At 33.7% G+C, this 15,819-nt stretch overlaps 1 protein-coding gene and 1 long non-coding RNA gene across 6 annotated transcripts in view; one reads left to right on the top strand and one right to left on the bottom strand.

Annotated features, from left to right (window-relative positions):
- Window positions 1-15,819, bottom strand: part of LOC138182436 (uncharacterized) — a 340,068-nt gene that overhangs the window by 103,804 nt on the left and 220,445 nt on the right. The gene's annotated exons all lie outside the window — the stretch shown is intronic.
- Window positions 2,364-9,242, top strand: LOC138182688 (uncharacterized). The gene is made up of 3 exons (XR_011173859.1): window positions 2,364-6,199; window positions 6,297-6,795; window positions 9,055-9,242. It is a non-coding gene; the product is annotated as an uncharacterized LOC138182688 (long non-coding RNA).

The raw sequence follows: 15,819 nt of genomic DNA, 5'->3' as shown, positions 1-15,819 counted from the left end.
AGACAGTGAAATCTCTGAACTGCGTTAAACATAAATTGTTCTAATGTTTTAAATGAAGTTCTTAAAATATATCATACTTTTTGTTAAGAGGCGAACTCGGCCAGCCCAATTAAGGAAATATATTTATTATATAGCTAGATATACAGGGTGGTTGGTAACTGGTGGTACAAGCGGAAAGGGCGTGATTCTACGCGAAAAAGGAAGTCGAAAATATAGAATAAAAATTTTTTTTTTATTTTTTCATTGAGACAACGATCTACTGTGAGATCCGTTATAATGAGACGTGATAAAGTGCACGCGTACCGAGCGAAAATTCAAAGTCGATTTTCTCAAAAACAAAGCCTCAAACGAAAAATTTTTATTCTATATTTTCGACTTCTTTTTTCGCGTACAATCACCCCCTTTCCGCTTGTACCATCAGTTACCAACCATCCTGTATAATGCTAACTAGCCACATCGACAAAACCGGGAAAGACCATGAGCCATACTTTCTATACATTTCTTAATTGCTTTCAGCTTCATATACCTCAGTCTTTTATCATTGTCAATTAGATAATAAAGATATTTTAAGAACTAACCATGTTCATCGTCTACTTTTTCCATATTTTTTCAAGCAAAAAATGAGCTGCTGATTTGTTAAATCGATTAACTTCGCGAAAAAGAAGATAGAAGAAACTGATAAAAACATATAAGGTCAGTATGAATATGTACTTTATCAAATGCTTTATCACTAAAATTTCAAAAATTGCAAAAAGTGGAACTACTTTGGCTTGCGAACGATTCAAATCAAACTGAATCATGAGATAAGCCCTTTGATGATGACCTTTTTCGCATTGCAAAAATTCACATAAAGAAAAATTGACGTACGAAGAATGTACATGTAGAACTACGAGATGTTCAAAGGATTACACGTATGCAACATTTTCATCGAGTTTGAAGTAGAGGAGACATTCTACGATGAGGCTAAAAGTTCTCCAATAGCATGGCAGGTCGATATTCGAGCCGAGACCACATCATAGGTCGAAGTGTCCAGCGACTATGACCTACGATATGGACTATATTAATAGCCATTATGAGTTCAATTTAAATGGCCAGCAACAAGAGAAAGTGCTCTTTCCTTCTAACTACATTAATTCTTGGTCAATCTGCTATCAGATTTTTAGAGAAAAGATTCTTTACGGTTAGTAGACGCAAGCAGTTTTGATCATTTCTTTGTAATCCCGACTTCCACAAACTGTCCTTTTCAAAAAGCTCCGACTCAACATCTCTAAGTTCCTTTAAAAGTTTTACTTTCAATATTCTTCCTTCTTTTTCCTTTCTTTCTTCGTCCATTGACAGAAGATTCCACCGTATTTTGTTCAAAACAATTCCAAAACCATTAATCCGAAATTTCACCTTTAATCGCAATATTCATTCTCGCGATCAATGTCAACAAAAGTGTGTTAAACTAGAAAGTAATTCCTTAAAACGGGCCGACAGGATGCTCTTCCTTTTGAGGGACAAGCACGGGACGATAATTAAAAGATTGCTCAGAATTCAACGCGCAATTTGCTGTGACGCATTGTCGGCAAGAATTCAATTTGCACCCGGCGTGAAGCGAGGATCGGGGAAAGAAGGTCAGCGCGCGCTTTGTTCGGGGGACATTGCCCGCTTTTGTGAACCAGTGCGCGCACGCCTAGACGAATACACACAGGGCGAAATGGAGGACAAACGACTAAGTCGACGCGACGCGACGCCTCGATGAAAAGAATCGTGGCGCGTGGTCTCGAAAAACAACCAGCGCAGTAGGCGTTAAGACGTAGTAATGGTTAGTAATAAGCCATATTTGTGATACACAATTTCCTTATTATTATTCAGTTTCAGATTTTCTATAGGGTTTTTACTACTGTTATTGTTGAGATTGACTGATAGAAGAACGAGTGGATGAATTTGTAATAGAAAAATAGATTGAAATAAATAAAGGTATAAGTATAATGTTTATATTGAGATATGTATTATTTTATGTGCTAGACTAGCTTAGCTGCGTAGTAGTAATACTTGTATGTGAATATCAGTGTGCGGAAGTATGTGTGTGCGCGGCGTCTCGAAAACAAAGGAATGTAAACTGTTCAGTCGGTTAATAGTCTGGTATGGGGAAGGAAATGCTGAGACGCGTGCAAGTGTGTATCGATGAATATCTTTGAAATCGTTTATCTACTAAATATATAACTATTCTAATATAAATTCTAAGTGTAAATTTAGTGTTCCTATACCATTATTTCGGCTATTAAGATCCAAAATTCTCAACAGTATAAGTTTATGTTGATCCAGATCCTTACTCTCTTAGTGTTACAATACAATAGAATATTTATAGTAGAATTTATAGTAAAAGGGCATTACCAAAAAAATTAACCTTATAGCTTTAGCTAAAGGCTACAAGGAACATAAATAGAAATCTATTATCTATTAGTTACTTTGTTCCTAAACCTTGTAACCCAAAACATAATGTATATTCAAAGGTATAATAATATGGACCTCTCTTTATTTAGAATATTTTTGTTTTACTAAATTCTATTTTCTGCGTAATAGCGGTCTCCAGGTCACGGATATACATAAATAAAGATGTAGAGTTTTTCTTGAAGTAGTTACTTCAAGATTTATCATATTTCGTTTCAGTCTCGTTTACAGTCAAAACTTCTAATTATCTAGGATTAAATGGAGAATTCGGAGTTTTGTCTTGCTTCTCATAGCAATTAAGTCATCAACTAGCGAAAAAAGCAACTAATTCTTCACTGGTTAGCGTTCAACCACCTCTCAGCAATAGGATTTCTCTGTATCTTATTCTAAAGGAAAGGGGTAAAAGGTGTGAAGCTCTTTACACTTTGACTACGAAGCACTTCGTTAGAATTCGCTTAACTCTCATCCAGTTCGTTCAACCATGATAGAGTATTAACACTATTGCAGTCTCGTGTTGTACGCGCCGATCGTCTTTTTTTCTATTCTAATAATAATTCTAATAATAAGGTCTACTCGCATGAGGATTCGCGATGCAACAATAGGAATCATCAATGCAACCTTCGAGAGGAAATGTTCTCGACTGTCTTTAAATTCATTTGAGAATGATTCAACGATGCTATTTTTTCGTTTCTTTCGGATCTGCAATAACGAGATTCCTTTGTTATTCTTTTGTTCATATTAAAAACGATCTTTCCTTGTTTCAAAATATTATTTCAAGAAGAAAGAAAAATAAAAAATTTGGGGTTACGACTGCCTTACTTCCCTACTATGTTCGTTATACCTGTTTTATCATATTTCGTTTCAGCAGAAATTTTATTTTTTCGTTTCACTTTTAAATGATCATTACAGTGGGATATCTTTTCCCTCTACTTCTTTCTTCTTTCATTTTCTGCTGTATATTTTTTAAACTTTATGTCTCGTATCGTGCTCGTTCCACTTAATATATTTGTAGCGAATATTGATTCGTAGTTTTCAAGCGAAAATTAAAGAGCTGTGGTAAATTGTTAATTTAAGTTTTCAATTATTATTTTTAACTTAATGTTGTTTTTACCTGTAGAATTTATTGGTAATAAAGAACGTAAACGTTTTTGTTTCTTCAATTTGAACCAGCTAGATTTTATAAATTTAATATCGATAAAATTATTGTTTAATTGTAAATATGTACTAGTACATATTTAGTAATCTTCTAAATCATCGAACAATTCGCAGTGATCGTTCTAAGATATTACTTTCCAGAATTAACGTTGGCAAAATCGACAGCTTCGAAATTCCAACGAAGGTATCCAACGATCACGTTCGTAGACGACAGAGAGGAAGCGGGAGAGAACTACGGACAGAGAGTTGAAAATTTGATTGAAGTTTCCCCCAGGAGCATTCTCCGAGGAAAATTCGTTGCGAGCCGCCCGATTGGATAGTAATCCAATAAATGTCGCAAGTTTTATTGGAGATATGAATTATATCAAATAAAATTCGACCAATTCGGTACTGCCATAATTCCGTTTATAATTGAAATTACGCCATCGTTCAACGACGTTTAAGCTCCTGTGGCTGTTGTCGTTAACAATTATACGCGCGATCTAATTATCCGCGTACTAATACAGAGACACAACCCCGCGTGGATGATGATAATTGATGTATAAAAACCGGGAACATTTTGGCATAATTAACCGTAACAAATACCCAGGGAGTGGGGAAATATTTAACTAAAACCGATTTGATCGTTGTAACTCTACGAAATTAAATTGCACGTTGCATCGCGTTAATACGTTTCCAGGGTTGAACTGGTTTGAAAAACAAACGATGCCAGAGGAAATCTATCAATCGTGAAGCTGTGCGGCCAATATCGGTTAAAAATTGATCACTCAACTTCTCAGACAGAAAGCTCGGAAAAGTTTTAATCCGAATGTACATCAGTTCTTCCTTGCTATTGATACAATTAACAATCGAATGAAATTACATTGCTACTTCGATCATTTCGATGGAATGCATAGGCTTACGAAAGTATTCGTACACATGTAGAAAGTTCATTGGCATTGTAATAGGCTATCATGATTGATATTAGTAAAGTTTGAAATCAATTTGAACATGTATATAGAAATTACCAGATATTTAGTGCAAGAATTTTCGCAGAGATCACAAAAGTATTTAAACAGTAAATTATTTATTATATTAATAAGCTTTGATATTCAGTGTGACCATCTTTGATACTTATTATATATTTAAAAAGGCTATTCGCGCTGTGTATTAATTTTCTAATTAAATACATATATTTAATAAAATATAATAAAAATAATAATTTTTTATTTTATTTGTATGAAATTTTGTTTCGTTTGTAATAAAAATATTATAACTTCTAGAATATTACATTTCCATATTGGTTTCGAATTTTACCAGTATAAGCAAGACAGTCGTGTCTCATTATAGTGCAGATAAAATTTTAAGATGCTTTATAAAACACATACACTTTGGACATCAAGTCTTTTATGGTAAGTGCTCAGATATGTAACAGTAGTTCAATCAATATTGTCATACTTGAAGGGCTAAATCATTGGCTGAAACATTCGACGAAATCATCGAAATTTTAAGTTTTTCCATTCAAACTGTCACGTCTGTTATCTTCCTTTAACGAGCAACGCGACTGCTCATATTTAATAACCGCGGTTAAACGTAGCCTCATTATTTTCTACTGTGTTAAACTGCCTTGACCGGATGGCCTCTTTTCCTGTCTTTCTCTATCCCTTTTTCTCGTTCCCTTTCTCTATATCCTCTTTCTTCTATATTTCTTCCTCTCTTTTTCTTTCATCTCATCGACGACTCGAACGGACAACGACACGCGAGCGTCCGAATTATCTCAATTGGCATCTTTCCATGGCTCGTCTGCACGTTTCCTTTGCACTGTATAAATTATCGGGTCGGGATAAATCTCACGGCACGGTCCAGTGGTCGATCTCCCCAACTCGTGCATCGATTCGCCGTTTGTGCATTTTCAACGAGACTAATGCCGTATACGCGCCAGAAGTGGGCCACAATGCATCAACGATAGCTATATGTGTGTACATCGACATTATCGTTCGAATCGGTTCGTTTCCCTTCATTCTTTTTTAATTCCATTTTCGTTGATCCTCATTTTCATCGTTTCGTTAAATCGGATAATCGACGAAAAGGAAAAAATTCCTATCAAGAATAACATTTCTTTTTCTCCTTTTCGACAAGTTGCTCAGGAAAGTATTTAAACTCAAACACTTGTAAGTAGCTCCTATGAATATACCGGAGAGCCGAGAATTTTTATATGCAAACTAATGACAGAAAATCGAACTATCGAGAGTAGGTCGAGTATCCATATGATCATTAACGTTTAAATAGATACATCGTGGAAAACTACTGTTTTCAAAAATTTGTTTTAATGCTTTCAAATTGACTAGTATAATGAGAATTATCTAATTAAGTAGTTATACAAATTTATGCAACGGAATTTTTTCTTAGAAAAAGTAAAAGTGAAAATATTTCTGTGTGTACGGTTATATGTAAAAATGACACTGTCCGCTTTTATCACTTTCACCTAGAAAATGAAAACATATAGTGAAATTAAAAAATAAATTATATTAAGGGAAAATGATTGACTGCCTCAATGTGTGTGTGAAAGTTCTAAAAATGGGCGTAAAAATAAAGCTTAGGCTTTTCAAAAAAGATTTTATTTCATCAAGTAAGTATGTATCGTGTAATCATAAGTAGAGTTCGAAAATAAAATTTATAATTTTCAGGAAGTCATGTCGGAAATTTGACTAAATTTTCTCTTTTAGATAATCGCATGCATCGTTTAAAGAACACAGCGATCCTATGAATCAACCTAAGCTCTGCAATTAATACAGAATCCAGTACATCAACAGCAGTTCAAGCCTCTGAACAAAAGAAAAAACTACCGAGTAAAATTGCTCTCAAAGAACATGTGTCGAATTAAATAAATTTTAAAATTGTTAAAGGCTATTGAGTATTTCGAACACGAATAAATCAGCTGCTCTAAATTAATGAAGCGAAAGACCTGTTCAGGATTTTAGATTGTCCTCAGTTTACGATACGGACAACACATCTGCTATTTTTTGGGAAGTTGGAATTTCCCACATTTCACGTCATGGAGGTTGCAACTCGGACCACGTCGAGGGGTTAAGTGGCATCCTAAGTGCTCGACGGGTTCGCTCAACAACAAACCACATGTCATAGACCTCAACACCCGATGAGAATTCGATAATAGACCAAGGACGACGTCGCCAACTGGACGTCACACTACGCACCCTCGACCAGGTACGCCCAAGACACACCGCTTGCGGGACGTCCACAACAGTTTGACAGTCACAGGATTGGACAGAAACAGATTCCCACCTTCCAGGAAACGTTGACGAAAACACACCCCGTAAACTGACAGTTAGAATATAAGTACCAGGCGCTTCAAGAGAAGGGAGACTCATTATGCACTGTCCCACGTTTAAAGTCAGTAACAAATAAGCATACTAAACACAAGCTTATTAGACATCTTTAATCTACCTCCACCTTGAACGTTAATAGCGTTCAAGGTTTGCGACCTCAACCGAACAGTTGCAACCTGACTGATCGCCACCTAATTGATAGGATTTATTGACGAACGACCTACTTTCAGTAGTTTGCCATTCCACCACCAGAGGACTGAAATTTAAATCACGTCTCCAATAAGTTTCCCAGTAGCAAACATTTTGATATTTCATTAGCACTGTAATGAAATGCCATTACCACGATTATATTGATAAAGTTTGAAACAGATGTGAAAAATGTATATAGAAGTTACAATATATTTAGAACATGTATAATACATATTTCGCAGAGACAACAGAAGTATTTAAACAGTTATCATATCCATAAGATTAAATACACAGTGAGATTAATTTTGACACTTATTATAGTTTTTAAGATGCATTACGTACTATTTTTTAAATTTAATTTTTGCCAAATACGTATATGTTAAGATGTATATGTATATGTTTCACGAGCCAAACGCGTGTTGGTTTCTTTGTTTTTTCGTATTGCAATGTACCCAAGATTTTATTTGTACAAATAGAAAGGGTTTTTTTTAAAAAGAAAGTTTTTATATGTTTCTACGTTGCGTTACTTCAATTATCTAAGTAACATTGCTAACGCAACAGTTACATTTTCGTTGTGCATTTTAGGAAAATGGTTTTAAAAAGGGGAAAAGTAATGTATAGTGTGTTAGAACGAACATTATTGTTTAAAATATAGAAATTTCTAATGAAAAAGAATGTGTAGTTGCAGGGACTGGATAGCGATATTTTTTCAGAGTGGTATTTAGTAGAAAACGTGTTAAGGGAGACTTGCGGACTTTTGCTATAAATCATGGCAGATTTCACTGATGAGTTTTATGTTGGAGCTTAGGAAAATATGGCCTGTTATTCTACTTTACCTAACTTACTTCCTAATTCTACTTTATCTGTACTTTACTTAATAATACCTAATTATATTATAATCCTCAATTCGTTATTCGCCACTTTAAGTTATCAGCTCAGTACACTCATAACTCTCGCATACGTAGCGCACAGTGATTTCCGCATAGTTAACTAATATCTATTTGATGTAACAGATGTCATTTAATTGATGGTGATGAAACAACACAATGTAGTGAATCTATCAATAAATACAATAGCTTAATTGTAGCACGAATTTAATGTAATTCATTCGCAATAATATTTCTATGAGTCTAATATTAGTGATCGATGTTGTGCTGACTATAGATTGTGTTAAAGAGGATGTAAATATGTGATGTAAATGATCCATATTGTACTATGATTGTTGAAGTTGTTATATTTTATATTTTGGTATTACATTTTGGGCTTAATACAAGAATAAAAATAAAGGAGCTTAGGAAATTATGGTGATGGCGACTGATAAAGGCAATGAAATCGTAAATTGATTCTCTAATTATATTACCTTGAGGATTAAAAAGTGCATTTCAATTTCTTAATTTGCTATTACATCAGCTCACTTTATGGAATTATTACCCTAAAAAAGAATAATTCTGACAAATCCTTTTGCTCACTTCATTTTGCTAATTATTACTTTGAAGATTTTTATTCGTGTTTTGAGAAGAAAAAGATGTTGTTATATTACAAAATTTGTAGAGAAACAACTATTGTTTAAATTAAATAGGAAGTTAAATTACCAAAGGAATCGTGAATTCAGCTGAGGTTTCGAGTCGAACATCCATTACTCATTACTAAGCTTTAGCAAACATAATTAATTACACTCAAGTAGTTTCCTGTATGAACTGATTACATCATAACACTCCAACAAGCATAAACAATACACTAAAACTTTTCATTAATAAAATAATGATTAGCATACAAACTTACAGCTCTTTTTCAAAATTTATTCACGGTCGAGTCACTTTCTCATCGAGCGATAGTATGAAATGTTTGTAGCTAGAGCAGTCCGTTACATAAAATATTGAATGTTAACACAGTAACCGCGGTGTATATTTCTGCGCAAAGCCAGCTCCTATTTCTTTTTTTTTTATAGCGTTGGTCGTAGGCCCTGCGCACAGTGCTACGTGTGCGTAAAAGAGTAACAGAGAGCGGTTTAACAACGGGTCAAAGAATAAAAGAAAAGAGGGGAAAAACGCGGTCGAATAACAATACATCGTTTTCAAGAGATGAAAGCGGCCGTACGGGATCGCGCAACGGAGTGCTGCAATTGATACTGAAGCTAGGAACGACGAGATGAAAATTGTTTTGATAGAACTTTGCTCCCTATTTGAATAAAAGATTATTAAATATTCTACTGGATATTATTAAAACTTTCCGTCACTTCCCTCCTCGAAAATGTGTAACAATTTTGAAAGAAAAAAGAAAAATATTTATTAAAATTATTGTATTTCAGACAAACATTTCTTACTGCTAAAGATAATCTTGATATAATAATAATAATCTTGATAATATCTTGATCGTGTTAATTGTTACTAAAAATTCCTATCTTTTCCTCTTTTATTTCTGAAACACGAACAACAAACTTTCAAAGTCAAGAAGGAAAAGAAGAAATTTATTAAAAATTGTTGAAAACAAAAACAGATCAAAATTTTCAAAAGATTATCAAACTTATCCTTTTCAAGGCAAAGTACATCGTGTGATCCTTCATTCCCATTCAAAGGACAAGGATCTCAAAGGACAAGGTGTTCACCATGTTTAGAGACATAACGATAATAACAGCCGTTTATAATATTCATGGCATTTACGCGGCGCGGTAGATCAATTATGTATGTGAGGTCATTAAGTTTAGATAGCATGCGCCCATGGTCGCATTATTATTAACAAATTTCCTGTATTATGGCGGTAAGTGCGCGCCGATTATACGGGGAACATCGGTCGACTATGGTAACGTACATAAAATCTCTTATGGCAGTGTATTTCAACAAAATATCTGGCAAAAGTTTCGGCTGAAATGGGCCAGATGCGCAGCCTGTGCATTATGAACGACATTTCCAGCATCGTGGTGCATTCACGTATAAGGAATTTTGTCATTAAAGTCAGAATAAATTAATACGGCTCGTTACCGACGCTGAAAGCGATGGATTGCCTTTGTTATATAATGTGCAATTCTTCTGTCTCTATCTCTGTCCTTTTTATCATTTCTTTCATTTACACGACTGCATAAAAATTTTGCAAGTCGTAATTGTTGCATCGCTGAATTTACAATTCAAATATTTTTATGAATCGGAGTTGAAATGATAAGTGATATATGAGTCTCTCAGAAGCCAAACTGAATAACTTCACTTTCTGTCAATTTAAAGCAATTTACGAGACAGAAACGAACGTTTCTGTTAATTTTGGTTTTATCGTTTAATATAGACTTTCAGAGTTTAGAGTAGTCAAGTTTAGGCTTAAAAAGAAAGTAAATAGTAAAATAATGTCAGTATAGTTAGTATAGTTGTTGTATAGTAAAATAATTATTATTCAAAATACAGAACATAATATTCCTTTCCAAGTTCCCCTATTCACAATCATAGCTGTATCATGTAGTTATTCTAAAGGCCAAAATAAATTATTCTAATCCTTTCTACCGTATTCTACATGAAATTTACATCGTTTGCCTCTGAAAGAATCGCTTTTTTACTTTGTTTTTCCACTTGCATCGTTATCCTTTCATTTGATTCTTCTCAATTTGAATACTCGAACATTCAAGTAAAAGGATATAAGATAAGCTATAACATTTTATGGCGATTGAGTTACAAATGCACGGAAAGATTAAATTAAAATTCAGGCAATGTTAAGATTAAAATGTGAGAGGAGAATTTGAAAGTTTGTGTAGCTAAATGTCTACTTGAATGCAGTAAAAGTAACGCTAAAATGGAGAAAGCTCGAATATGAAAGTGTCAGTATATACTGCGTAGAAAATACATGTGTAAGTAGTTCTCAAACTAGTTCTCGAGCAAGTATTATATAAAACGAAGAGTGAGAACTTTTTGCATTATTTTCTGTTACGCCACTCAGTACTTATATTTTATGTTCTCTTTACCGAACTTTATATTTAAAAACTACTTTAACGTATTTAATTATAGCTTAATTAAGTATTGAAACGGTTTTATCATCTTCCCGTCACACGATGAAGCTAATAACAATAAAAAAAAATTTCTATATAGAAGATAAAAAGAAGGTTTATCGGTTGAGATTATATCGAGGTACAAAGAAGCTGTTGGTTATCGTTTTTCGTAGCAACGTCGTGGATGTGCAAGCAACAAGTTTCATAATCGTGCAAGAAAACTTAAACTGGATCCTAATCTCGGAAATAGATTGGAGATCAGATTGGACAAGAAGAAAAATGATGGTAGACATAGAATCGCTAATGAATCAGGGTAAGAACTCTATGCTCAATATCATGCAGATTATTGTTGAGAAACATTTACATTTGATAAAACTAGAGAATATTCTGTTACACGTTTTATGCCCAAGTTCATGAATATCTGTTCGATATTTCGTTTGGGTTCAAGCAAACATACACTTACTAACTGAGGCACCGACAGTATTCGACGATATCTGACGGTTCATTGAATAAAATATGCTAGTTTCAATGCCCGTGTCTATGCTTCGTCAAAATGTTACGCTCGAACGACTGAAATTCGACTGAAACTGAAAACAACATAGTACTGAGATCCATAAAAAAGATTCCCTTTACCAGAAGGTAGATCAAAAGGCAAACAATTTTCCACCCAGTATATTATAAAGAATTACTTGACACATATTTAAAAGTTCTGTTTTATACGATGAAAATAGTTCGTTATAATAATTAAGGGCATTTATCACATGTCAAATATATAAAAATAAAATAAAATTAAATTGAAATTATATATATAATCACTTAACAATACCAATTCAGCGTAAAAAATCGATTACCATAATACATTGCATTAATTCCTCCAATTCATAAATTATGATTTATCATATATGCGTTTTTGTTACATTAATTTTGTTTTTTTTATTATTTTCATTTTGCCACAAATAATTAGTAACTGAATCTGCAATTAGAAATGATGATGTATCTGAATTTTTTAAAGAAATTTTTTATTTTTTCAAATTTAATGATATTTGAAAAAAATATTGCAGATTCAGTTATTAATTATTTATAGCAGAATGAAAATAATAATATATAATAATTTTTTCAAATATCATTAAATTTGAAAAAATTTCTTTAGAAAATTCAGATACATCATCATTCCCAATTGCAGATTCAGTTATTAATTATTTATAGCAAAATGAAAGTAATAATATATAATAATAATAATAATTTCTTCAAATATCATTAAATTTGAAAAAAATTTCTTTAGAAAATTCAGATACATCATCATTTCTAATCGCAGATTCAGTTACTAATTATTTGTAGCAAAATGAAAATAATAAAAAAACAAAATTAATGTAATAAAAACGCATATATTGCACATAATATGCAAAACCGTATAAAAAATCTGAAGTACAATACTCGAAAGTTATACTGTTCAGTAGATGAAACTTCCTGCTTAGATCTTATTTCTCTCGTTCTGACCGTATAAATACAAATTTACAGGAATATCCACAGTCTATTCGTAAGGCGAATTGCCTAAAGAAAGCCACAAAGCCTCCGCGAAACTCGCTGAACACGCACGTACTTTCCAACTGTGAAAAGATTGAGGCACGCTACGAGACAGGGGATAGAGAGAGGGTTTGATATCCCAATAGAAAAACTTTTTTATACCGACGAACGAGAAACGAGCAAGTTTTCTTAGGGGATTCGTGGTCGGGTTTGCTTCTCATCGAAATGCATAAAAAATGATAGCGGCGTACGGTTACGAGGAAAGTTGGGTGTCGCGGAGACCAGCCAGTCTAACCGCGTTACCGGCCTCTATGACGTTTCTTTTTTCTCCCATCCATCCGGTCGAGGCAACTTCTTTCCCTCACAACGCCAATTTCCGCGCCAGCTACCGCCGGAAGAACTTTTTTACATCGGCGAATCCTCGCGGCTTTCGTTGTTCTTCGTTGTAGCATCTCGATGCAGCTTCCCCAACCAACAACGTTTTTCTTCCGGAGAAATTTAAATTAGACATAGAAAGGGTTTCTTCGAACGTTAAGAACAGATTTACCGTTTCAGAGGGTTTCAAGAAGGAATTTATATGAAGGAGGGTGGTGTAATTGTGTGGAAATAGGGATGAAATGATCATCGAGAGTAATTAATTTGTAGTTTCCTTCTTTTGTACGGAATGTTACGATTTCATTTTCATAAAGAATTAAATATTAAATAGTATAGATTATTTGTCTGATTAATATTGAATTTTCTCTTCTTGTATTGAATTCTTTTGTATCATTATGGAGCAAGTTGCTATTCTTGAAATGTGTTTGTAAATTGAAGTCAATATATGGTATCTTAAGATTCTTAAAGATTTTGCGATTGGTCCATATAAATGTTTGACGACATGAAAATAAGAGCAAGATTATCCTTAAAGTCCAAGATAGACCTTTATACGTATCCTCGCGATCGTATTGAAGCGATATTTGATGATCCGTTTGGAAAATCCATGCGGTATTATTAACTTCACATTACTGCCATATTAAGCGCATGCAATGCAACACGTCCAAAAGGACGCTGTTTTAATCATTACCTATTTTGAATTATTCAACAAGGTAAATTAATTCCAATTAGCTATTTGAGCGCGAGGAAATCGTAATAATTTAGCGATCCATCCTGTATTTTCACCTGATATACATATACTGTTCATACAGATAGATATTTCCTATATCATACAAAATTTTCTGTCATCTATCGCATATTACAATGTTATACAACGCTAAACAAAATAAAAACCACCTTACGATGACAGTACTTTTATTAAAATTTTCTGCAGCTACCAATAAATAATAAAATATTTGAAAAACAATCAACCAGGTCAAATCTCTTTACGAGTACTACCGCAACTTCCTATCGTCACAAGTTTTCGATTATCAAAGCATCATCTAGAACATGTTTCTAACAGAATCCCGGCTAAAATCCTCTATTGAACAAACTTTTACCCGCCTTTCCCTTAACTTCCCTGTAGGATCAAAGTAAACCTAATTAGACAAAGATTTGTTCTCCAAACATGCAACGTCTTTTCCTTTTCCCAAACTCAAAGCTTCTCACATGTGTTTTAAATTATTCCAGAACCATCCAACCCAAGCTTCGTTTTAAGCTCTTTTAGCAGTAACGCTTGCAGCACCACATATTTATCCTTAATCATGGCTTGTTATTTACGAAGAAAGAAGGACGAAGGAAATTTATTCCATGATCCGTGAGTACACACGCAGCTTCCACCATTTTCTTTCTTTCTTTCTTTGTTTCTGGCTGGTTGTTAATGACTGGTTGAAAGATCGTCCTGGGAAATCAACGGACGTGCTGATACGCTCGTCCGAGCGATCGCGTTTCATTTTGGCAATTAGCAACTTGAAATCCGCGGGGATAGTGTGAAAGAGATCGTTGTAATTTCAAGTTAACAACGACCTTCGTTCTTATAGCTAATTCTTCTAGGACGAAGAAGATTTAGTGGAAAATTCTTTGAGATTCTTGGAAGCAGAATGTTGCCAATTTTTAAAACGTTCAAATTTAGGTTTTCGTTGGATTGGGATAATTTAAACAGAGGATTTTTTGGTAGAATAATTGGAATTCTTGGAAGCTCTGAGTTTCTTAAACGTTAGGAAGCTTTGAAATTCTTAGAAGAAGACTGTTGAAATTTGTAGTTAAAATTTTAGTTGGGATACTGTGTTGAAAGGAAAAGTTTTGATAGAATTCTTAAAATTATTGGAAGAAGAGAGTTAACATTTTTAAATTGGATTTGCTTTAGATTGAAACAATATTGGAAGAGAAATTTTTAATCGTCGTTCTTGGGAATTTTTAAAAGAAGAGTGTTGGGATCTTTACATTCAGTTTATTTTAGAGTAGAATAATACTAAAGAAGATTGACAAACTTCTTGGAGAAAGACTATGAATTTTCTCTGATTTTTTACTGATTGTCGATATTTACTTGTTACTATACGATAAACAAGAATAATACCCTGAATCTACATGTTTAATAATTTAAACATTGAAAAAGTTTGAACCAATCTTTCACAAGCAAAATACAAAGTTTCTAACTTTGGGGTCTATCTTGCCTCTGCGAACTAAAACTTGCACATGGTGCACACGTCTAGAAGCTAAAACTTTATTTTTCATTCTTTCATGTTAACCAAAATTACCAAAATAAAATCAATATACAAAAAAATACACATTTAGAAGTAAAACCAATAAATGTATTGCATATAGATATACTTTATTATTTAGAATTGTTAATTATCTATTATTTAGAAATAATTTCTGAATAAATGTAATTATAGAAAAATTAATAAATAATCTTCCTACTGAAAGAGGGCGAGAGAGACAGAGACAGAACAAAATCTCATTTTAAATCGTCAATATAGTTTCTAGCCTGGCAACAACGGTAATGTCGGCATTCAACGAATACCCGAAACGTTTTAACAAAAAGCACGCACCGACTTGCTGGCTAAAAATTGAAACAATGCAGCGAGCGTAACCATTACAACGGGTATTATGTTATTTTAACGATTGTTATTCCAGAAGATAAAACCCGACCAGAAAGGGCGAAGAGGGGAGGGGGGGTAGAAGGTGGATGGGCGGACTCGGTTTAACAATGGATATTCAAATTCCCGATAACTGTCGCGCGTTGTGCAAATATTTTGCCGCAGGCTGGTACACGGGATGGCGTAGAAAGCCACGAAAATTATTACTGTTACG

The sequence above is a fragment of the Bombus flavifrons genome, chromosome 8 (assembly GCF_040668555.2).
Source record: "Bombus flavifrons isolate JBK064 chromosome 8, iyBomFlav1_principal, whole genome shotgun sequence".
NCBI lineage: Eukaryota > Metazoa > Arthropoda > Insecta > Hymenoptera > Apidae > Bombus > Bombus flavifrons.
The sequence above is the reverse complement of the archived record's forward strand: the minus strand, read 5'-3'. Positions and strand labels throughout refer to the sequence as shown.